General features: G+C 41.6%; 1 protein-coding gene across 16 annotated transcripts in view; it reads left to right on the top strand.

Annotated features, from left to right (window-relative positions):
* Nucleotides 1–24969, top strand: part of zbtb20 (zinc finger and BTB domain containing 20) — a 332916-nt gene that overhangs the window by 284020 nt on the left and 23927 nt on the right. For 15 of the 16 annotated variants that reach the window (XM_078559805.1, XM_078559807.1, XM_078559806.1 and 12 more), the window contains 3 exons: nucleotides 2657–2768; nucleotides 9509–9604; nucleotides 10043–10213. The gene's annotated coding sequence lies outside the window, so the exon portion shown is untranslated. Of the gene's footprint in view, nucleotides 1–2656; nucleotides 2769–9508; nucleotides 9605–10042; nucleotides 10214–20958; nucleotides 21248–24969 lie in introns of those variants that run through there. The other variant, XM_078559809.1, reaches the window with a different exon arrangement.

The raw sequence follows: 24969 nt of genomic DNA, 5'->3' as shown, positions 1-24969 counted from the left end.
AAAGCTCTTGAACTCTGGGAATAATTGGAGTAGTTAGGTGATTTGGCAGAACTGGGAATGCTGTTTCTCAAAAATGGGGGGTAGGTGCTGTCGCAGGATCTAGCAGTGCGCATGGTGGGAAGTCTGAGAGGGGTTGATTCAGAGGTCCAGCAGTGTGCATGGTGGGAAGTCTGAGAGGGGTTGATTCAGAGATCCAGCAGTGTGCATGGTGGGAAGTCTGAGAGGGGTTGATTCAGAGGTCCAGCAGTGTGCATGGTGGGAAGTCTGAGAGGGGTTGATTCAGAGGTCCAGCAGTGTTTAGGAAGGAATTTGGAAGCATTGGGAGCTCCTGAGGTTTGTTATTGGATGCACCAGAATAGAACATCCTTTTGAAGGAGGGGATCCTAGTAGAATAGGACCCAAACTGCCATTAGCTTTTTTTGAGCAATTGGACAGCACACCTTAGAAAACATACATTGACCTTGGAAGGAGTGCAACACGGATTTACCAGTATGGTACCAGAGACCCAAGGATTAGAGTATGAGAAGAAATTACATCTACTAGTCTTGTATTCTCTGAAAGTTAAAGGGTGCTTTAATGAGGTTTTTAGGATTGTGAAAGGAATAAATGGGATAGATAGAGAGAAACATTTTTCCACTGTTGGAGGAACTTTAGGATTAGACGACATAATCTTAAAATCAGAGCCAAGCCACACAGGAGAGAACATAAGAATTAGGAGCAGGAGTAGGCAATTCAGCTCCTCAAGTCTGCGCTGCTATTCATTACAGTCATGGCTGATCTCATTTCGGCCTCAACTCCAATTTCCTGCCCTCTCCCCATAACCTTTCAACCCATTACTAATTAAAAATCTGTCTATCTCCTCCTTAAATTTGTTCAGCTTCCCGGCATCAGCTGCACTCTGAGGTAGTGAATTCCACAGATTCACGACCCTTTGAGAAAAGTAATTCTTCCTCATCTCTGATTTAAGTCTACCACCCCTTAGCCTAAAATTATGGCCTCTCATTCTAGAATGCCCCAGAAGGGGAAACATCTGCTCCACGTCTATTTTGTCTATCCCCCTTAGCATCGTATAAACCTCAATTAGATCTCCTCTCATCCTTCTAAACTCTAGCGAGTATAGGCCGAAACTGCTCAATCTCTCCTCTTAAGACAAGCCCCGCATGTCTGAAATCAATCTAGTGAACTTCCTCTGAACCGCCTCCAGTGCAACTACATCCTTCCTCAAGTAAGGGGACCAAAACTGTGTACAGTACTCCAGGTGCGGTCTCACCAATGCCTTATACATTAGCAGCAACACTTCCCTATTTTTATACTCTATCCCTTTAGCAATAATTGCCAAAATTCCATTTGCCTTCCTTATTACCTGTTGTACTGTTATACTAGCTTTCAGCGATTCATGCAGGAGGACACCCAGATCCCTCTGTACTGAAGCATTCTGAAGTTTCTCTCCATTTAAATAATAAGTCGCCTTTTATTCTTCCAACCAAAATGGATAACCTCACACTTATCCACGTTAAACTCCATCTGCCAAACTTTGGCCCATTCACCTAACTTGTCCATATCCATTTGTAAATTTCTTATTTCTTCATTGTAACTTACTTTCTCACCTATTTTGGTGTCATCTGCAAATTTAGCTATAATACCTTCTATCCCTGAATCCAAGTCATTAATATAGATTGTAAATATTTGGGGCCCAAGGACCGAACCCTGTGGCACCCCACTAGTTACAGCTTGCCATCCAGAAAAAGACCCATTTATCCCAACTCTCTGCTTTCTGTTGGTTAGCCAATCCTCTATCCAAGCTAATATATTACTCCAAACTCTGTGTGATCTTATCTTGTGTATTAATCTTTTGTGCGAAGTTAAGAAACAGTTCCTCACACCAAAAGTGGCAGAAGTGTGGAGCTGTCTGCCACAAAAAAGCAGTATATTTAGTTTGGTTAAAAATTTTAAACCTGAGATCAATAGATTTGGCTTGCCAATTAAGGGATGTGGAGCCAAGGCAAGTGGATGGAATTAGAGTATGGATTAGCCAAGATCTCATTGAATGGCAGAACAGGCTCAAGGGGCGGAATGGATCGACTCTTGTTCTTATTTTCCTGTCAGTTGCGTCATTGTTTACCCCATCATCAGCTGGTTCATTTTTTGTTCTTGTCTTCAAACAAATGAACATAAAATTTCTACTTGTTAAAATTAAAGGACAGAAATTTGTGAGCTGGAGTACTGTCACTGTCCATCAACAGTGCACTTATATAATATTTCGATAACATAAATTTGTATATTTATATAAAAACATCAATTGCCTGAATGAAAGCTTGGAAATTTGAATCTATTTCAAAGTCTTCTGGGGAAAAAAAGTAGTTCTCAAATTGTCATAGGATGAGGGAACATACCTTCTACTTTCCTGTCCTGATGATGCACAGATTGCATTCTGGAAAGTCCTGCAAACTGCACAGGCTCAAAATGGATAGATATATAATTGCTGTATCTTAATTGTTGGAGGATAAAAATATTCATTCAAAGTTCAACCTTTTTGAGACAAGAAGAGGCCTAAATGAGGGTAGTAAAATGCACAAAGACAATTAACTGAATATATTTAATTATGCAATTGAGAAATGTATCTTTTTTTAAAATTTCATTTCAATTTTTATTTTAGGTTACTGAGAAATAAAATGGCAGCTGGAAAATATTTGTGGAAAGCATGAGAAAGTTTTGTGGACCCAGTAACCAGAGTGTGCAATACAGGGGCTATATTGCAAAGTTTCAAGGTAATTTATTTTATATACGCAAGTCAGCATAATTGGTACATGTTTCATTGAAAGCCATTATAAGTACCTGTAATATATGTTCCTCCTGCAGGTGATGCTGGGGTAAGTGTTGTCACTATTAACGGTGTCACACTGTTTTGCACAATACTTGGTACATTATAGTGAGAGTATATCACCTGACAGTTATGCAATCTGCAGCCAGTTTCTACAAATTCCGCCATTTGTTTTCTGAAAAACGTTTTGGGGAATGAAAAGAGAGACTAGTCAAAAGTACAGGTGTGAGGGAATTAAAGAAGGGAAATGGAGATAGAGGTAGTAGAGAGAAGGGGTTCAAGTGTACAAAAATGCCCAACCGGAAAAGACTAGCTGATCCATCAACCTGTCCCATTCATTTGGAAATGATTGGTTAGTCACCTTGACTTAGTCTAGCTCTGTGTCCTTTTAACTTTAGGAACATGCATGGTTTCCTTGTTTATTTTCAAAATCAGCAACATCTCCACGAAGTTGAGTTAACCAATTGACGCGATTAAGTTTTACGCCATTTTAGTAAAACTAATTCTTTATAAAACCTTGAATTAACTATAGATTCTCATTACCAATGGCTTTACTAATGAACTGAAATTGAATTATTTTTGTCATTGTTTCTCAAGTGTTCACCCACATATAGAGGTCTGATACCAAGTCTGTTATAATACATGACCTCCCTAGTTACCACATTAACATGCTGAATATGTTTGTATATTTCTAGGCCCTGAAGGCCAAACATCAGCAGCTAGGGAGGTTGTTAATAAGTGGGATTTCAAATGCCGTAAAGGCTGGATTACTCTGTGTCATGCACAAACCAGCATACGAATGGTAGGATAAAACAGGTTATCTGTGCTTTGACAAATGGTGCAGGAGGAAAGGCTTCAGATTCCTGGGGCATAAGAACCAGTTCCAGGGCAGAACCTGTTCAAAGTGAACAGGCTGCACGTCAACAGAGCTGGGACCAATGTCCTCATGAGAAGGCACTCCTTTGGAGAAGGGTTTAAATTAGTTTGGCGGGGGCTAGGCACCAGGATGAATTAGACAGGAGAAACAAGGTGCACAGAGGGCTGGGAGAGGAAAATACAGTAGCACTAGAGTCAAGAATTGTTCAGAAATATGTGGAATCAGACAGGGAGCAAATCAGAGGTAGTCTGAAATGAATTTGGAGTGAATATTCATAGATGTGCTGAGCGCAGTAAATAAGGTTGGTGAGCTGCAGGCACAAGTCACCACACAGGCGTAGATATAGTGGCAATAAGAGGCCTGGCTCAAAGAAGGGGAGGATTGGAAAAATGCAGCTAAGAAGTCACAGACAGAGACTATTTGGTTAAAGTGTGACACTGCAGTGTGTATGCTATAGAACTCAAAATAATGGGAAGGTGATAGATGAGCAAGTTTGAAGGCAAATTGCAAAAGGTTTCAGAAACTACAGCAAGAGTGATAATGGAAGATTTTAATTATCCTCATGGCAAATCTGACAGCATCTGTGGAGAGAGAAACAGAGTTAATGTTCCGGGTCTACGACCTTGTGTCAGAAATTTAGTAATTCCTAAAATGTGCACGCAAAAGCTTTCTTGATTTCTAACCAAATGAGGGAGGAGCAGTGTTAGATCTCGTTCTGGGGAATGAAATGGAGCATGTTTCAGTGGGAGTGCACTGGGGGACAGTGATTGTGATATCATCAAGTTTAGAATAGTTATGAACAAGGACCAAGGTACAATCGAACATAAAAATATTTAACTAGAGGAGGGATAATTTCCGTGAGTTGAAAAGTGATCTGCCGCAGGTGCATTGGAATCAGATATTGGTAGGCAAAACAGTGTTTGGAAGGCCTTCAAGGAGGTGATGGTTTGGGTACAGAGTTCCCGTGAGGGAGAAAAAAATGGCATTCAAAGCTAGAGATCCCTGGATGCCTCCAGCAATAGAGATTAAAATGAGACAAAAAAGGAGATTAAGAACAATTGTAACGCCCATAATACAACAGAGAACCAAACTGAATATAGAAAGTACAGAGGAGATCTTAAACGAGAAGTAAGGGGAGCAAGAAAAAGCAAAGAATAGATTAGCAGCTAAAATAAAAAGGAAAGGAATCCAAAGTCTTTTATGAACAAATAAATAGTAAAAGAAGATCAAAGAAAGGAGGGACCAAAAAGGTGACTATTGTGTTTTTTTTATTTGTTTATGCGATGTTGCTGGCAATGTCAGCATTTGTTGCCCATTCCTAATTGCCTTTTAGAAGCTGTTCATGAACCACCTCCTTGAACCTCTGTAGTCCGTAAGGTATAGGTACAGGTGGGAATGACTGTCCTTGACATCAAGGTAGCATTTGACCGAATGAGGCATCAAGGAGCCCTAACAAAACTGGAGTCAATGGGAATATTGGGGAAAACTCTCCACTGGTTGGAGTCAAATCTAGCCCAAAGCAAGATGGTTGAGGTTGTTGGAGGTCAGTGATCTCCGTTCCAGGGCATCACTGCAGGAGTTCCTCAGGGTAGTGTCATAGGCCCAACCATCTTCAGCTGCTTCATCAATGACCTTCCTTCCATCATAAGGTCAGAAGTGGTGATGTTTGCAATGTTCAGCACCATTCGCAACTCCTCAGATACTGAAGCAGTCCATGTCCAAATGCAGCAAGACCTGGACAATATCCAGGTTTGAGCTTATAAGTGGCAAGGAACATTTGCCCCACACAAGCGCCAGGCAATGACCACCTCCAATAAGAGAGAATCTGACCATCGCCCCTTGACATTCAGTGGCATTACCATCGCTGATTTCCACACTATCAACATCCTGGGGTTACTGTTGACCATGAACTGAACTGGACTAGCCATATAAATACTGTGGCTACAAGAGCAGGTAGGAGGCTAGAAATCCTGCTGCAATAACTCACCACCTGACACCCCAAAGCCTGTCCACCATCTACAAGGCACAAGTCAGGAGTGTGATGGAATACTCTCCACTTGCCTGGATGAGTGCAGCTCCAACAACACTCGAGAAGCTTGACACCATTCAGGACAAAGCAGCCCTCTTAATTGGCACCCCATCCACAAACATTCACTCCCTCCACCACTGACGCACAATAGCAGCAGTGTGTAGCATCTACAAGATGCACTGTAGGAACTCACTGAGGCTCCTTAGACAGCACCTTCCAAACCCACGACTGCTACCATCTAGAAGGACAAAGGGAGCAGACACTTAGGAACATCACCACCAGGCAGTTCTGCTTCAAGCCACTCACCACCCTGACTTGGAAACATATTGCCGTTTCTTCACTGGGTCAAAATCCTGGAACCCCTCCTAAACAGTACTGTGGATGTACCTACACCACATGGACTGCAGCGGTTCAAGATTTTTCTGCACTTCCCCCTATACCCACACCCCAATACCGGACCAGCACCCCCCCAACCTTAGTGCCAGACTTGACATACCACCCACTGCAGACACCTGTCATCTCAACTTCTGAATCTACCTGCAGCTTTCCCACTATCCACAGCCTTCCAACTAATAGGTAGCTGTTAGTAAAAAGACAATCTTGTGTAATTACGTATAACTGTGGAAAACCACAAGCACCCTGTATTTTCAGCTTACCACCACCTTCTCAAGGGCAATTAGGGATAGGCAATAAATGCTAGGCCTAGCCAGTGATGCCCACATCCTGAAAATTAATTTTAAAAATTTATACTTCCAAGTCAGGATGATTTGTGACTTGGAGGGAGCTTGCAAGTGGTGTTATTCCCACGTACCTGCTGCCCTCTTCTTCTGGGTGGCAGATGTCGCTGGTTTGCAAGGTGCTGTCAAAAGAGCCTTGGCGAGTTGATTGCAGTGTACCTTGTCGGTGTGGCACACTACTGCCAGTGGTGGATGGGTTGTTAATGAAGCAGGCTGCTTTCTCCCGGATGGTGTCCGGCTTGTATAAAACATTTTTTGTAATTGAATAGAATAATTATAATGGAAAACATTTTAAAATGATTTGCCTTATAAAGTGTTGAAAGTATGGAATATTTTTATATCCTCTGTGTCTGATGTTTCATGTAGAAGTTTTCTGATTCATTCATTGTCACTATATTGCAAATATAATGTCACTCCTTGTCGATAACATTTTTATGAGTGACGCAATCACATTATGCCAAAAACAATTCTAATCGGTCACTTTAACATTTTTATGACAAACCGATGGCATTGCACGAACAAACTACGGCTACCATGAGAATTCCTCTCGGTCTGTCCATTATTTAAGTTAACCAGGTCTGTTATAACATTATTTAAAACATTTAATTATAATTTCTAAATTAATGAATTATACATTCAAATGAATAAATCTTGGTAAAACAACAGAAAATGGTGGAAACAGGCTGGTCGGGGAGCATCTGCAGGGAGAGGAAGGTTGAGTTAACGTTTCAGATCAATGAAGTTTACAGATGAATAGCTTAGAAGGGAGGGACAAAGGCAGGGAAGAAAGGTGGGAGGAAAATAAATGAAGTCTATGATGAGATGGAGAACAAGAGATGATTAAATGACAGAAGTTTAATGGTGTGACAAAACCAGGCAGTAATGAGAGAAGTAAAAGATGTATCAGAGAAGTTGTAAATGGCAGTGGCTGCTGAGGGGGAAAGTGAAGACTAGGAGAACTTACGGCCCTGAGGGGAGGAGAAAGAGTTCGTGCAAAATTGCAGCAAGAGAGACATTTTACCAATGTAGAGGGGAATCTTCAGTCGAGGAAAAAGGACCCCACTGCTATGTCCATGTGTACTTCACTCTCCCTCCATTGATTTTTCTGCTCTTTCCCCTACTATACCCACATCCCAACACCGCACCGCACCCCCACCCCCCCCCCCAACCTCGGTGCCAAACTTGACATATCACCCACTGCAGACACCCATCCTCTCAAATTCTGAATTTACCTGCAGCTTTCCCACTATCCACAGCCTTCCAACTAATAGGCAGCTGTTAGTGAAAAGACAATATTGTGTAATTAAGTATTACTGTGGCAAATTCCAAGCATCCTATATTTTCACATGTTAATTGTTGTTGCTACCATTGCATCACAGATTAATAAGAAAGAAAAAAGACTTGCACTTATTTTGAATCACATCATGCCTCTCAAATATCTCAAAGCACTTCACATACAATGAATTACTTTGAAATTCACACATTTGTTAAGAATACTGCCACAGCTCAGCTGCCATTTTGGTTTTGAGTTGAAAGGAGCTTGACTTGAGCATTATAATATATGCATATAAAGAGAAAACTGCATTGAACAACTTGCAACGCCATCTAGTGCATACTCAACTTTGGATATAGTTCAGCACAGTGCCATCTGGTGGATAATTTTAAAAATCATATTGACAATAATTTATTTAGCGTATGAAGACTTGACCTGTAATTCCAGCCATTTTAAATCATCAGCATGCAAAACAGGTAGGACACCAGGTAGTTTAGCAAGTTAACATAATTCAACAACATAAGGCATGGTTAAATTTGCCTGCAAGGACATTTGTTATTGTTACGAAGGGCCCAAAGGTGAATATTTGAGATGCACTCTCCTTGCCTAGTTTGAAGGTGTTATGAAGTACTCTAATACAAGGTGGCCAAATGAACCCTGGTTGACTGTCCATAGAAACATGGTATGATGACCTATAGGACTTGTCTCTTCAAAGAATTCTGAGGTTTGCCAAGCAATGGTTTACAAAATGACATAGATGGTATTGTAATTGTTAATCCTCTTGGAATTTAGCTTGCAAGTAGTTAAAGAGATGTTTTGCTAAACACTTTTCTATTAAGACGATGCTCATCTTTCACATCAAGCTAATAAACTGTCAAGAAAGTAACAATGTGTAAATGCCCTACCTTGAGAGAATGGCAACTGGCATGATAAAGAAATCATCCAGGGCTCCTATTGCCACTGATATTTTAGGATGAAATGTGTAAAGCTCATCATGATCATCTAGAGTAAGCAAATTGCAGATGTTCAACAAGATATAAGGAGTTCAGATCTCAGATGTACTCGTGTGGTAGTGAGGTAAATGTAAATTGTTTATTAATAAGCTATTAAGTAAAGAAAATCTAAATTTTACTGTTGAATTCAGTTTTAAGATTTGAACATACAATAACAAAATTATAGATTCCATTGAAGTGTAGAGCAAGGTAAAAAATTAAGGTCCCTGACTTATTTCAAAGCTTATAGTGGAACACCCATTCTGTTTTTACACCCATGCCTTTTGTGATTCAGAGTAACTGAAGATGATACCTCTGGGGGCATTGTATATAGGACATGGGAAGATAATGTGGATAGGGTGTAATTTCGTATCCTTTTAGCTTTCTGAATTTCCCTTGGTACTACATATGGATTTCAGAAAGCCTAGTGATTAGTAATCTGCCTTTTCTCCCCATCCAAGACAGTAATTTAAGCTTGAGTACAAATTTAGAGAATGCTTAAATGTGAGACCAGTCACCCACAAATGTAACCTATCTTCAACAGTTGCTGGATAATATTTGTACATGAGGAAATAGACCACTCATTCTCTCTCCCCATCCCAGGGAAGTTGAAGTTAAGCTGTGCCATGACCACTTTGGCTTAGATCAGTTCATTCAGCATAAACTCCAGGTTAAAGCTTGTACATTTGCAGTACATATGGCTCAATGACCCATGCATTAATGTGACCCACTGAACCATTATGGAAACTCCTCAACATTTTATTTTTATTTTGCTTCAGCCTTATCGTCCTTTTCTCCTGTAGCCCTGATGCATATTGGAGTAAGACTGTCTGGGTGCAGCAGCCTTCTGGTCCCTTGATCAAGCAGCACTCTGCGTAAGTAAGTTTAGGTACAGTATTTATGAATGGGAATTCTTGTTTGATTTTCAGTCCCAAATCTGAAGACTATAAATAGTAGCCAGTACTGATGTATAACCTTCCACTCAAAAGTAGGGTGGATGATTTGAATTTTCACCAATTTTTGATATGTAGCGAGGCATGTTTTAGAATCAGCTTGATGCCTTAGTGGGAAATGTGTTGCCTGCTGATGTCACTTATAGAAAATTACAGTTAATGAAATTGGTTAGGAGGCAATGATGCAAACAATTCCACATAGTTTGGTAGCAGTAATGAATAGTTTATGCACAGCAACACAAATGCACATTATTTGTTTCTTTTTTTGCATTTGCTAAAATTGCTGGTATTTAAGAAGATTGAATTGCTAATTCGGAAGTCTGAGGTTTGTGCTTAGTTTCTATTTATTCTCTCTTTCAGTAAAAATAAAGATCAACTGAGTAATGAAGGATTGGAGTAACTGCAGTCCTTGAAGAATGAGAATTGCGCAAACGGATAATGCTCCAGGACTAGTCTTCCCTAACAGAAGACTGTAGTCCTCCAGGTGAAAGTTCAGAGAGACGGCTGCTTTACCCACCTTCTCTTCTGATTGTATGTATTTTCAATAATTTTCATTGATTTATTTATTTTTTAATGGATACATTTAGTTGCATTTAAGAATGAGGAATGCATCCAGTTGCCAAAAGTACAAGTAAATCACACTTTACATTATAGCTCATAAGGTATCAGTCAGACTTGTATTAGTCAAGTCAGGCAATTAGCCAAATAATGATTTCAGAAATGCTTATATTTACAGCATAGAAACAGGTTATTCAGTCCCACCAGGTCCATGTCAATATTTATGCTTCCTTAGCCACCTTAGCTGATGTTCTTCCTATATACATACTTTTATTTCCTTCTCCTTCATGTGTTGATGTACCTTCCTCTTAAGTGCATCTATGATAGTTTCCTCAAATATTGCTTGTGTTAGCAAGTTCTGCATTCTAACCCCTCTCTAGGTAAAGATGTTTCTCCTGAATCCCCTATTGGATTTATTTGTGACAATCCTTGTATTTTTGGCCCCTAGTTCTGTTCTTCCCCAAAAGTGGAAACATCTTTTCAACCCTTTCATAATCTTGTCGACTTCTGTCAGGTCGCCTCTCAGCTTTCTCTTCTCTAGAGAAAAGATTCCCAGCCTATTTTCAACCTTTCCTGATATTACTCTCACTTCCAGCACCATTCTTGCACCTGCTCCTGTGCGTGTATATTCTTTGTCTAATATGAAGTACAGGACTGTACAAAGTAATTCCAAGTGTGATCTAACCAAGGTTCTGTATACGTTTAACGTAACTTTCCTGCTTTTCAATTCTATGTCTCAATAAATCAAGGGTCACATGTTTGTTTAAATTTATTCAAAGTGGACTCTTTTAAATTAGGAATATAATTATGATTTCAAAAAATCAAAGTTTCACTTCTACCTAGCAAATATCTAGTTACTTGTCAAGGAGTGGAGACTGGTGCAAGGCATTTTTTTTTTCATTGTTCTTCAGGGTCACCAAGCATTGATTTCTTTACTTCAAGCTACAGGAGTGGAGTTGGTTTTGAATTGAACTGAAATCCACTTAACATCAATTTGTATTTACATAGCATCTTTAACGTGGTAAAATGTCCCAAGGTGTTCCACAGGAGCATTATTGGCACTGAGCTACATAAAGAGATATATGGGCAAATGACCACACATTTGGTCAAAGAGTAAGTTTTATGGAGTAGCTTAAACAGGAAAGAAAGGTAGGGAGGTTTAGGAAGGCAATTTCAGAGCTTAGGGCCTTGACAGCATGGCCACCAGTGGTGGAGCAATTAAAATTGGAGCTACTCAAGTGACAAGAATTGGAGAAGCACAGATTTCTCTGAGCATTATACAATGGAGAAGATTACTGACACAGGGGCAATAGAGGGATTTGAAAAGGATTTTAAAATCTAAGCATTGTTTAATTGGAAGCCATGAGAGGTCAGTGAACACAGAGATTTTGGGTGAATGGGACTTGATATTAGTTAGAACATGGATAGCAGAGGCTAGTGAACATGGGAGGCCAGTCAGGAGTGCATTGGAATGGTCAAAGCTAGAGGTAACAGAGACGTAGATGAGGGTTTCAACAGCCGCTGAACTATGGCGGGTGGAGTCAGACGATGGAAATAGGAGGCCTCAGCAATGAGACAGAAATGTGATCAGTAGCTCATATCAGGGGCAAATATTGACACCAAGATTGTGAACAGTCTGATTCGGCCTTAGACCATTGCCAGGGAGAGAAGATGGAGATGGTGTTTAGGGAATTAATTTATGGCAGAGCCCAAAGAAAATGAATGTCAGGCAAGCCTGACAATTTAGAGAGAGTAGAGGGGTCAAAAGAGGAGGTGGCAGGGTAGAGCTGGATGTCGTCCGCATACAAGTAGATGATATCGCCAAGCATTATCATGTAGATGAGAAATAGGTGGGTGCTGAGGATAGATCCTCCGGGCCACCAGAGATAATGGTGCAGGAATGGGAACAGAAGCCATTGTAGTAATTCTGTGCTACAACTGCACAGATAAGAATGGGACCTGGTGAGAGCAATACCAGCCAGCCTGACGATGGTGGAACAGTGATGGAGGAGGATGGTGTGGGCAACACTGCCACAAGTTGCAGATGGGTTGAAAAGAATGAGAATAGATAGTTTGCCATTGTCACAATCACATAGGATTGATTTGTGACTTTGATGTGAGTCATTTCAATACTGTGGCAGGGTGTAGCTGATTGAAGGAAATCAAACATGGAATTCCATGAAAAGTGGACAGGGATTTTGAACATACGAATTAGGATTAGGCCATTCAACCCCTCCAGCCTGCTCCACCATTTGATAAGACCATGGCTGATCTGGTTGTGGCCTCTACTTGCCTGTCTACGCCCTATACACTTTGACTCCCTTGTCAGTCAAGAATCTGTCTTTCTGAACCTTAAAAATGTTCAGTATCCCTGCCTCCACCACTCCTAGGGAAAGTGAATTCCACAAACAACCATCTGCGAGAAAAAATTCTCCTCATCTCCGTCTTAACTGAGAGATCCCTTATTTTAAATCTGTATCTCCTAGTTTTAGTCTCTCCCATAAAGGGAAACATCCCTTCAGCATCTACTGTGTCAGCTCCCCTCAGGATCTTCTAAGTTTTAATAAGGTCACCTCTCATTCTTCTAAACTCCAATGGATACAGGCTCAACCTGCCCAGCCTTTCCCCATAAGACAACCCCTTCATCCCAGGAATCAATCAAGTGAGCCTTCTCTGCACTGCTTCTATGCAGCTATATCCTTTCTTAAATAAGGAGACCATAACAGTACATTGTACTCCATGCTTGGTCTCACCAATGCTCTATACAACTGTAGCAAAACTTCCCTACTTTTATAATCCATTTCCCTTGCAATAAATGACAACATTCAATTTACCTTCCTAATCACTTGCTGTACCCGCATACTAACCTTTTGTGATTCATGTACCAGGGCACCCAAATCCTTCTGCACCAAAAAGCTCTGCAAGCTTTCTCTATTTAAGTAATGTACTGTTTTCCTATTCTTCCTACCAAAGTGGATAAGTTCATATTTTTCCACATTATATTCCATCTGCTAAATTTTTCCCACTCACTTCAATGATTGCTGACTCCTTATGTCCCCTCTTCACAACTTACTCTTTGACCTATCTTTGTATCATCATCAAATTTAGTAACCATACATTTGGCCCCTCTATCCAAATCATTGATATAGATTGTAAATAGTTGAAACCCCAGCACTGATCCCTGTGGCACACCACTCATTACATTCCCCCAACCAAAAAATAACCCATTTATACCTACTCTCTGTTTCCTGTTAGCTAACCATTCCCCTGTCCATCCTAATATGTTAGCTCTACTCTATAAGGTCTTACTTTGTGTAGTAATCTTTGATGTGGCACCCTCTCAATGGCTTTTGGAAATCCAAGTACACCAAATCTACAAGTCTCCCTTCATCCATCTTGCTTGTTACTTCCTCAAAGAACTAGTCAAACACGATTCCCCTTTCACACAACCATGCTGACTCTGCCTGATTTCATTAAGATTTTCTAAGTGCCCTACTATAAGCTCCTTAATAGTCTGTTCTAATATTTTCCTTATGACAGATGTTAGGCTAACTGACCTGTAGTTTCCTGCTTTCTGTCTCCCTCTTTTCTTGAATAGAGGAGTTACATTCACTATTTTCCAATCTGATAGGACCTTTCCATATCTAAGGAATTTTGTAAAATTAAAGCCAATGCATCTATTACCTCAGGAGACATTTCTTTTGAGACCCCAGAATGAAGTCCATCGGGACCTGGGTATTTGTAAGCCTTTAATTCTAATAATTTTCTCAATACTCTTTCCCTAGTGATTATATAAGTTCTTCCCTCCCTTACACCTCTTGATTTACGAGAATTTCTGGGATATTATTTGTGTCTTCTTCTGTGAAGACAGACACAAAATAGATGTTCAATGCATCCAGCATTGCCTTATTTCCCATTATTAATTGCCCGGACACACTTTCTCTAGAGGATCAACACTCACTTTAGTTACTCTCTTTTTAAACACTAGAAGGTATTGAATACTCAAAGGTGAAGCATGTTCCAGGAAATGTTTGCTCATCCAGTTTTGATTGTTGGACAATCAATTTAAAGAAAAATCCTAGTTTGGAAGTTGGTTTTTAAATTGTTAGTAACAGGAGCAGTGCTGCAAGAAAATGTGCAGTTGTTTCTTTAAGGAAAAAAACTCACATTACAAAAGTGCATTTGTGCTCATACTACCCTGTAAAGACAAAAAAGAATATGTAGCACAAGGCATACTAAAAATTTATAATCTTCCCAGTGTGCTTTTTCCCATTTTAACGAATTATATGATTATTCAAGTAATTGCTAAAGTGAAGGAAGTGATTTGCAAAGTGTTTTTGATTGGGAACTAAAAGCCAAAACAGGTAGGGATGGCATTCACTGCAATATCACATGGAACTCACTATAGAATGTGGGCTCCTTCATAAATCATGTAATTTATGAAATAAATATTTCCTAAACATTTTTCATGCATGCAGTGCCTGTGGGAAACAACGCATACACTTGTCTTTTTTTATTCATTCGTGGGATATGGGCATCGCTGGTAAGGCCAGCATTTATTGTTGATCCCTAAGCCCCCTTGAGAAGTACGCCTTGTTAAAACACTGCTGTTTAGGTAGGGAGATGATGAAGGAACGGTGATGGTAATTCCAAGTCAGGATGGTGTGTAACTGTGAGGGGAACTTGGTGGGTGGTATTCTCATGCACCTACTGCCCTTGTTCATCTAGGTGGTACAGCTGACAGGTTTAGGAGGTGCTGTTGAAGAAGCCTTGGCAAGTTGCTGCAGTGCATCTTGTAAGTGGTACTAACTGCAGCCAAGGTGAGCTGCTGGTGGAGCGAATGAATGTTTAAGGTGGTGGATGGGGTACCAATTAAGTGCACTGCTTTGTCCTGGATGGTGTCAAGTTTCTTTAGTGTTTTTTAAGCTGCACTTACCCAAGCAAGTGGAGTATTTTGTCACACTCCTGATTTGTGTCTTGTAAACACTGCATGAGCTTTGGGGAGTCAGACAATTAGTCACCCTCCACAGAATTGGTTCTGACCTGCCAATGTAGGCATAGTAGTTACATGGCTGGTCCAGTTAATTTTATGGTCAATGGTGATCCCTGGGATCTTGATGCTGGAGGATTTAGAGATGGTTAGACTCTCTCATAACCATCAAATCTCATGGGGAGATGGTTAGTCTCTCTCTTAAATGTTGCCTGGGTCTTGCTGCATGCAATCATGGACTGGTTTATTATCTGAGGACCTTTTAACTAGCCCTTGGAGTCCAGATATTATTGCAGTAAATCTATGCTGCACTTCCTCCAAGGTAAATAGATCCTTCCCAGGATGTTGGATGTTGTATCCAGAACTGCTTGCAGTATTCCAGGTGTGATGTAACTAGGGCTTTCTGTAGCTGTAGCTTGTATTCTAGTTCTCTAGACATAAAGACCAGCATTCCATTAGTCTTTTAATTATTTTATGCACTTGCTCATGACATTTTAATGATCTATGTTCCTGGACCCCCCCTGTTTCTAGCTTTTCACCATTTAGAAAGTATTCTGTTCTATTCCTTATGGTTCAAAATGGATTATTTCAGATTTTCCAAATTGTAATCCGTTTGCCACAGGTTTGCCCATTCACTCGATCTATCAATATCTCCTTGTAATTTTGTGGCTCCATCTACACTTTCTGACAGTGCTGCCTATCTTTGTGTTATCAACAAACTTGGATATGTGGCTTTATACCCCATGGTCTAAGTCGTTAATTAATACAGTGAATAGTTGAGGCACGAACACATCTTGTGGGACACCACGAGTGTCAATTGATTTATTTTTTGATGAGGTAAGAGAAAGGTTTGATGAGGGCAGTGTGGTTGATGTAATGTATATGGACTTCCAAAAGACGTTTTATAAAGCGCCACATAATATGTCAGCAAAGTTGAAGCCTGTGGAATATAATGGGCAATGGCAGCTTGGATACGAGATTGCTAAAGGGCAGGAAACAGAGTAGTGGTGAATGGTTGTCTCTTGGACTGGAGGAAGGTATACAGTGTGGTTCCGGGGGAGTCAGTGCTAGGACCACAGCTTTTTGTGATATATATTAATGATTTGGACTTATGTGTACAGGGCACAATTTCAAAATATTAGAGGTGACAGAAAACTTGGAAGTGTAGTTAACAGTGAGAAGGATGGTGATAGACATCAATAGGACATAGACAGGCTGGTGGAATGGCAGACACATAGCAGATTAAATTAAACACAGAGAAGTGCAAAATAATACATTTTGGTAGGAATATAGAGAGACAAAATACACATAAGGGTACAATTTAAAAGAGGGTGTAGGAACAGAAAGACCTGAACCTGCTCAAATCATTGTAGGTAACAGGACAAGTTGAGAAAACAGTGAAAAAAGCAGAGTGGATCCTGGAGTTTAACAATAGAAGCAATATAATGATGAACCTTTATATTTAAAAAAAAGGCTTGGCCACATCTGGAATATCGTGCTCAATCCTGGACACCACAGGAAGAATGTGAAGATCTTGGGAAAAAGTGAAGAAAAATTTACTGGAAAAGTTCCAGGGATGAGGGACTTAAGTTACATGGATTGATTGGAGAAGCTAAGGTTGTTCTTGTCTGAGCAGAGAGGATTGAGATTAAATTTGAGAGAGATGCTCAAAACAGTGAGCGGTCTAGACAGGGTGGGCTGACCAAAGGGTCAAGAACTAGAGGATACAGATTTAAGATGATTGGCAAAAGAATCAAAGGCAAAATGAGGAAACTTTTTTTAACGCAGCAAGTGGTTATGATCTGGAACACATTTCCTGAAAGGGTGGGGGAGGCAGGTTCAGTTGTGGCTTTCAAAAGCAAATTAGATAAGTACTCGAAGGGAAATAATTGCAGGGCTACAAGGAAAGAGCAAGGGAATGGGAACTAGACTCTTCTTGCAAAAAGCTGGCATGGAATTGATGGGCTGAACATTTGCAGCACAAGAGGCTGCTGTATGATTCTATGTTTTAGATCACTTGCCCAGAGTTCCTACCCTCTTTCTCCTGTCATTCAGCCAATTTCCTAATCAACTCAATAATTTGTCTTCAATTCCATGAGCTTCAGCTTTAACAGTGTCCTAGGAGGAACTTCATAAAGTACCTTGTAGAAGCTCATATAAACACCATCCATAGATATTTCCTTGTCCGCTATTTTAGTCATCTCTTCAAAACATTTAATCAGGTTCATCAAGCATGATCTACCCTTTACAAATCCATGTGGTTTTCTCTGATCAGCTGAAAATTTTCTAGGTGTTCAGTCGTCCTGTTTTTAATTATAGACCCAAATAATTTCCTTGACAATAGATGTTAGGTCTGGTCTATAATTCCATGATTTCCCCCTCTCACCCTTACGGAGTAACATGCGCAATTTTCCAATCTAAAGGAAAGGCACTTGATAAGGTGCCACATCAAAGGTTATTGCGGAAAATAAAAGCTCATGGTATAGGTGGTAACATATTGGCACGGATAGAAGATTGGCTAGCTAACAGGAAGCACAGGGTAGCCATAAGTGGGTCTATTTCTGATTGGCGGGATGTGATGAGTGGTGTGAAACAGGGATCAGTGCTAGGGCCTCAACTTTTTACAATTTATGTAAATGACTTGGATGAAGGGACAGAAGATTTGGTTGCTAAATTTGCTGATGATACAAAGATGGATAGGAAAGTAAGTTGTGAAGCGGACATGAGGCTACAAAGGGACATAGGTAGGATAAGTGAGTGGGCAAAGATCTGGCAAATGGAGTATAATGTGGGAAAATGTAAAATTGTCCATTTTGGCAGAAAGAATAAAAAAGAAGCCTATTATCTAAATGGTGAGAGATTGCAGAGCTCCAAGATTCAGAGGGATCTGGAAGTCCTAGTGCATGAATCACAAAAGGCTAGTATGCAGGTACAGCAAATAATTAGGAAAGCTAATAGAATGTTATTGTTTATTGCGAGGGGAATTGAATATAAAAGTAGAGAGGTAATGCTTCAGTTGTTCAGGATACTGATGAGACCACATTTGGAGCTGTGAACTTCCTTGTTTAAGTAAGGATATAAATGCATAAGGACAGTTCAGAGAAGGTTTACCAGACCAATATCAGGAATGGGTGGGTTATCTTATGAGGAAAGATTGGACAGGCTAGGCTTGTATCTGCTGGAGTTCAGAAGAATAAGAGGCGACTTGATTGAAACATATAAGATCCTGAGGGGTCTTAACAGGGTGGATTGAAGATGATGGGAGAATCTTGTGGGAGAATCTAGAACTAGGGTCACTATTTAAAAGCAATGAGTTGCCCATTTAAGACAGAGATGAGAAGAATTTTTTTTCTCTCAGATGGTAGTGAGTCTTTGGAACTCTTTTCTTCAAAAAGCAGTGGAAGCAGAGTCCTTGAATGTTTTCAAGGCAGAGGTAGATAGGCTCTTAATAAACAAAGGGGTCAGAGGTTATCGGGGGTAGGCGGGAGGTTACAGACAGATGAGCTATGATCTTATTGAATGGTGGAGCAGGTTCGAAGGGCCAAGTGCCCTTCTCCTCCTAATTCATATGCTCGTACATATGCTCATATGTCCCCTGAGTCAAGAGAACTTTGGAAGATTATAGTTGGGGCGCATTTGTATTGTTCACACCTACTTTCTTTAAAACCCTGGGATGGAAACAATTTTGTTCTGGGTACTTACCACTCTTTAGTGCCATTATTTTCTTCATCATTTTTCCTCCATATCCCTGATTCAATATTAGTTTCATTGGGATGTCTGGCATGCTAACTCTTCCTGTATTGTAAATATTGGCACAAAGTAATTATTCAGCTTGTCCACCATATCCTATTGGCAATATCATCGTTATTAGTTTTCAAGGGGTCCACATTGTCCTGAGCTTAATTTTGATATCCCTGGCCAGTTATTTTCCATTCTCCATTGTTGTAGCTCTTACTTTGTTTGGTCCCCTTTGCTGTTCTATGTACCTATCCCCTTCACCAGGACCTGTGCTATTTTTTGAATTTCAGTATACTTTTTCTTTTAGTTTTATCAGAAATTCTTTTTTAAACCCTCACATTGATCTTCTGTTGTTTTACTCATTAACAGACTTGCCTAGCTTACTGTGGACAATCTCTTTCTCACCGCATTGAAGTCAGCCTTATCTAACCTAGAATCCTGGCAGCTATTTTGCGCTTCTCTCTTTCAAAGCCTATCTTGACCTCAATCATATTGCAATCACAATAGATAAATATTCACATACTGTTAGGCTGTTAACTAAATCTGCCTCATTACTCATTACATAATCTAATATGACTTCTTTATTCAATCATGGGATTGAGCGTCATTGGCTAAGCCAGAATTTATTGCCCATCCCTAATTGCCCTTGAGAGGGTGGTGATGAGCTGCCTTCTTGAACCGCTACAGTCCATGTGATGTAGGTACATCCACAGTGCTGTTAAGTGAGGAAGTTTCAGGATTTTGACTTAGCGACAGTAAAGGAACGGCGATATATTTCCAAGTCAGGATGATGAGTGGCTTGGAGGGGAACTTCCAGATGGTGGTGTTCCCATCTATTTGCTGCCCTTCCCCTTTTAGATGGTAGTGGTCGTGGGTTTGGAAGATGCTGCCTGAGGAGCCTTAATGAGTTTCTGCAGTGCATCTTGTAGATGGTACACACTGCTGTCACTGCACATCAGTGGTGGAGGGAGTGAATGTTGGTGGAGGGAGTGAATGTTTGTGGATGTGGTGCCGATCAAGTGGGCTGCTTTGTCCTGGATGACATCAAGCTTCTTGAATGTTGTTGGAGCTGCACTCATCCAGGTTAGTGGAGACTATTCCATCACACTCCTGACTTGTGCCTGGTAGATGGTAGACAGGCTTTGGGGAGTCAGGAGATGAGTTACTCCTGCACGATTCCTAGCTTCTGACTTGCTCTTGTAGCCAAATTAGTTTTATGGCTAGTCCAGTTCAGTTTCTGGTCAATGGTAACCCCCCAGGATGTTGATAGTGGGGGGTGATGGTAATGCCATTGAATGTCAAGGGTTGATAGTTAGATTCTCTCTCATTGGAGATGGTCATTGCCAGGCATTTGTGTGGCGCAAGTGTTACATGCCCCTCTTAGTACTTCTATGACATATATTTGCAGAAAATTATCCTGGCCACGCTCAAGAAATTCACTATTTTTCTGACATGTGCTAGTCTCTTTATCCCAATCTATATGGAAGTTAAAATCCCCATGAAAAGCACAATGCCTTTGCTACGTGCTTATAAATTTCTGCATGTTTGCAATCTAGCACTTCACTAGAGGGCCTTGCGCACCTCCCACTACAGTCTTAGATCATTTTCTATTAATTCTACCCATAAAGTCTCTACTGTTTGCTTACCTCTCGTTATATCCTCTTAACCCCTCCCACACCTTCGACACCACTGCCCCCCCCCCCCCACCCCGCCCACGGATCTGCACTCCTCCGATCGCCGCTGTGGGCCCGATCTGATACCCGCCAACCTCTGACAACCTCCCGGCCTCTGATTCCCCCCACCCGAACCTGCCAACATCCGACACCCCCACACGCCAGCCCCATCCCTCTGACCCTGACCTCCGACACCCCTGCCCCGCTGATGCCCAACCCCCCCAACATCTGACCCTCCCAGACCCTCACCTCCCCAACCTCTGACACACCCCAGCCCACCCCAAGGCCTCGGACACCCCCTACCCAAACTCCAACCTCTGACCTCCATGACGTCCGACCCCATCACCCCCTCCGCCCCAACATCCGACCCCCCATACCCCTCAAATCCTATGCACTTAACTTAGACACTTACCATCTCCCTGGCCTGTCAATTTCACTGGGCCTTTCAAACATACCTGCTTTTCGGCAGCTAGTACCATAAAAAAGGAGGCATGTCTTCCTTGAATCCCCCAGAGCTGCACTTCGCTGGGGCCTCCGAGGAGTCTTTTGATGCAGGCCTCAAGCAGCTCCAGCGATCGGAAGTGTCAGTGTAATTTTAAAGGACAGGTAAGTATGTATTTATTTTTTCTAATTTCTGCAGGCCATCTCTTTAGTTACGACCCAATGTCTCTTTCTTAGACAGTTACAAGTTTTGATGGGCGTCTGGATTATAGTAAATGCCTTTCTCTTCACACTCCCTTGAGGATGATTTATTTGGTTCTCACCTTGGAATGCGGCCTTGCATTTTTAAGCAGTTTGCTCTGTCTCAGTTCAATTTGCAAAATCTCCAGTCAGTTGAAAGCTGAAAAATCATATTTTCAAAAATAAACAGACATAGCCTCATGACACATGACATACCGTCCAAGGTGATCCAGAGCGAACACATCTGTAGTGTTTGCAGCTTGAGGAACTTCGGATCCGAGATGAGGAGCTGGAGTCTGAGCAGCAGACATTGCGCCACATCAGAGAGGGAGAAAGTTACCTGGATACTTTGCTCCAGGAGCTGGTCACACCCCTCAGATTAGGTAATTCAAATTTGGTCTGTGAGCAGGGATAGGAGGGTGTGACTGCAAGTGAAGCAGGCATGGGGACCCAGGGGCTGGTGTTCGAGGAGCCTCGGCCCCTCCAATTATCCCACAGTTACAAGGCTCTTGCAAGCTGTGTGGACGAGAGTGGGGACTGCAGGGAGGATGAGCGAACTGACCACAGCACCATGGTACAGGGAGCCATTCAAGTGGGGGGGAAATAGGAACGTGGTAGTGGTAGGGGACAGTATGATTAGGGGGATAAATACTTTCTCTGCAGCCATGAGCGTGAGTCCCAAAGGCTGTGTTGCCTGCCCGGTGCTAGGGATAAGGACATCTCCTCAGGGCTGGAGAGTAACTTGGGGTGGGAGGAGAGGGATCCAGTTGTTGTCGTCCAAGTTGGTACCAATAACATTGGTAGGACTAGAAAGGAGGCTCTGCTGAAAGAATTTGAACAGTTAGGAGCTAAATTCGAAAGCAGAACCTCCAAGGTGGTAATCTCGGGATTACTACCTGAGCCACAGGCAAACTGGCATAGGGTAAATAAAGTCAAGGAGTTATTTCCTTGGTCAAAGATTGATGTGGGGGGAATGGGTATCAGTTCATGGGGCATTGGCATCAGTACTGGGGTAGAAGGGAGCTGTTCTGGTGCGACGGGCTTCACTTGAACCATGCTGGAGAAAGACTGCAGAAAGCTGCAGCACACAGGGATTTGGGGGTCCTCGTGCATGAATCATAAAAAGCTAGCACACAATTACAGCAGGTGTTAGGGAAGGCAAATGGAATGTTGGCCTTTATTTCAAAGGGAATGGAATATAAAAATAGGGAAGTCTTGCTAAAACTATACAAGGCACTAGTTAGACCACACCTAGAACACTGTGAACAGTTTTGGCCCCCTTATCTAAGGAAAGATATACTGGCATCGGAGGCAGTCCAGAGAAGGTTGACAAGGTTGATCCCGGATATGGAGGGATTTTCTTATGAGGAGAGGTTAAGTTGGTTGGGCCTGTACTCATTGGAGTTTAGAAGAATGAGAGGTGACCTTATTGAAGCATATAAGATTCTTAGGGGGCTTGACAGGGTAGATGCTGAAAGGTTGTTTCCTCTTGTGGGAGAGTCTAGGTCCAGAAGGCGTAATCTCAGAGTAAGGGGTCGCCCATTTAAGACAGAGATGAGGAGGAATTTCTACTCTCAGAGGGTGGTGAATCTGTGGAATTCTTTACCGCAGAGGGCTGTAGAGGCTGGGTTGTTAAGCATTTTCAAGGCTGAGATAGACAGATTTTTAATCAGTAATGGAATCAAGGGTCATGAGGAAAAAGGCAGGAAAGTGGAATTGAGGATTTTCAGATCAGCCATGATCTCATTGAATGGTGGAGCAGACACGATGGGCCAAACGGCCTACTTCTGCTCCTACATCTTATTGTCTTATGGTCCAATGAAATGGAACTCTCCTTTTCTACACTACTCCTTCAGCCATGTGTTTACTCTAATCTTTTTATTCCTACACCAATTAATATGTGGTTTGGGCAATAATTCAAGGATTATAATCTTTGAGATCCAGTTCTTTGATTTAGCTCCTAGTTTCTGTTACTCTCCAAACTCTCCAATTAGGGGGAGATGGTGGCATAGTGGTAATGTCAATTGACTAGTAATTCAGAGGCCCAGGCTAATGCTCTGAGGACATGGATTCAAATCCCACTGTGGCAGCGGGTGGAATCTGAATTCAATTAATAAATCAGGAATTAAAAACCAGTCTCGGTAATGGTAACCATCAAATTATCATTGGTGTCATAAAAACCCATCTGGTTCACTGAATGTCTTTGAGGGAAGGAAATCTGACACCCTTATAACCCTTGAGGGCCGGGATTTTCCAATCCCACTCACTGTAGGACCCGTCGCGGCAGGACAGAAAATTCAGCGGACCAGCAAAACATATGACACCAGACCCACAGCAATGCGGCTGACTCTTATCTGCCTTCTGAAATGGCCTAGCAAGCCACTTAGTTCAAGAGCAATTAGGGATGGGCAACAAATGCTAACCTTGCCAGCGATGCTCACATCTCATGAAAGAATAAATTCAAAATAAAAGGTCCTCTTGCATACTCTTTCCTATGTTACTTGTCTCAATATGTTTCAAACTGTATCCTCCCCCTTCCTCTCCATTTTCCTTGCAAGCTAGTTTGAGATGTCCCTCACCCTGGTAACAGATAGGCAACATACTGTTTACAAAGGATGCTATTTGGTCCCTAAAACTACCACATTACCTTCATCCTCCGCCTCCCACCCACCCCTTTTGAACAAATCTGATCTTTGCCTCATCTCCATTTGACTTTGATTCATATCATTTGATAAAACTTTCACATGCTATTCAAACCAAAGATGAGCTTTGGGCCCTATGTACTATCCATTATCAAGAGCACTTTTCCAAATTCACAACATCACCCACATCCACTCTACCTGTTCCACACTGCTGCTGAAACCCATACCCATGCTTCTATCATCTGAAATCAATGTTCCATTTGCCACATTCCCACCCTCCATCTTCTCTACCTGTTCAGAACTGAGCTACCAGTATCCTGTACTAGTTATTATTAGCTGGGAGAATTACTTTTCTTCAAATCGTATTGAGCGATCTGTGACATTCACCTGAACAGACATACTTAGTTTTAAAATCCCTGAGGATACCTTCCATCGTGTTGTGTGGCACTAGCATCGTGCTAAATGGGATAGAGTTGGAACAGATCTAGCACTCAAAACTGCACATCCATGAGGTGCAATGCGCCTTCAGCAGCAGCAGAATTGTGTTCAACCACAATCCGTAACCTCAAGGCCCAGCATATCCCCCACTCTACCATTATCATGAAGCTGGGAGATCAACACTAGTTCAAAGAAGAGTTCAGGAGAGCATGCCAGGAACAGCAACAGGCATAGCTAGCAATGAGGTCATAACCTGGTGAAGCTACAAGACAGGACTACTTGCAAGCCATACAGGAGACGCAGCATGGAATAGACAGAGCAAAGCGATCCCAAAATCAACAGCTCAGATCAAAGCTCTGCATTCCTGCCATATCTAGTTGTTAATGGTGGTGGACAATTAAACAACTAACCAAAGAAGGAGGCTCCAGGAATGTCCCCATCCTCAATATTGCGGGAACCCAGCGCATCAGTGCAAAAGACAAGGCTGAAACACTGAAAATCATCTTCAGCCAGAAGTGTACAGTGGATAACCCATCTCAGCCTCCTCCTGAAGTTCTCAGCATCACA

The sequence above is a fragment of the Cetorhinus maximus genome, chromosome 16, assembly GCF_964194155.1.
Source record: "Cetorhinus maximus chromosome 16, sCetMax3.hap1.1, whole genome shotgun sequence".
Classification (NCBI taxonomy): domain Eukaryota; kingdom Metazoa; phylum Chordata; class Chondrichthyes; order Lamniformes; family Cetorhinidae; genus Cetorhinus; species Cetorhinus maximus.
Note: the sequence above shows the minus strand (reverse complement) of the source record. Positions and strands in the feature narration are given on the sequence as shown.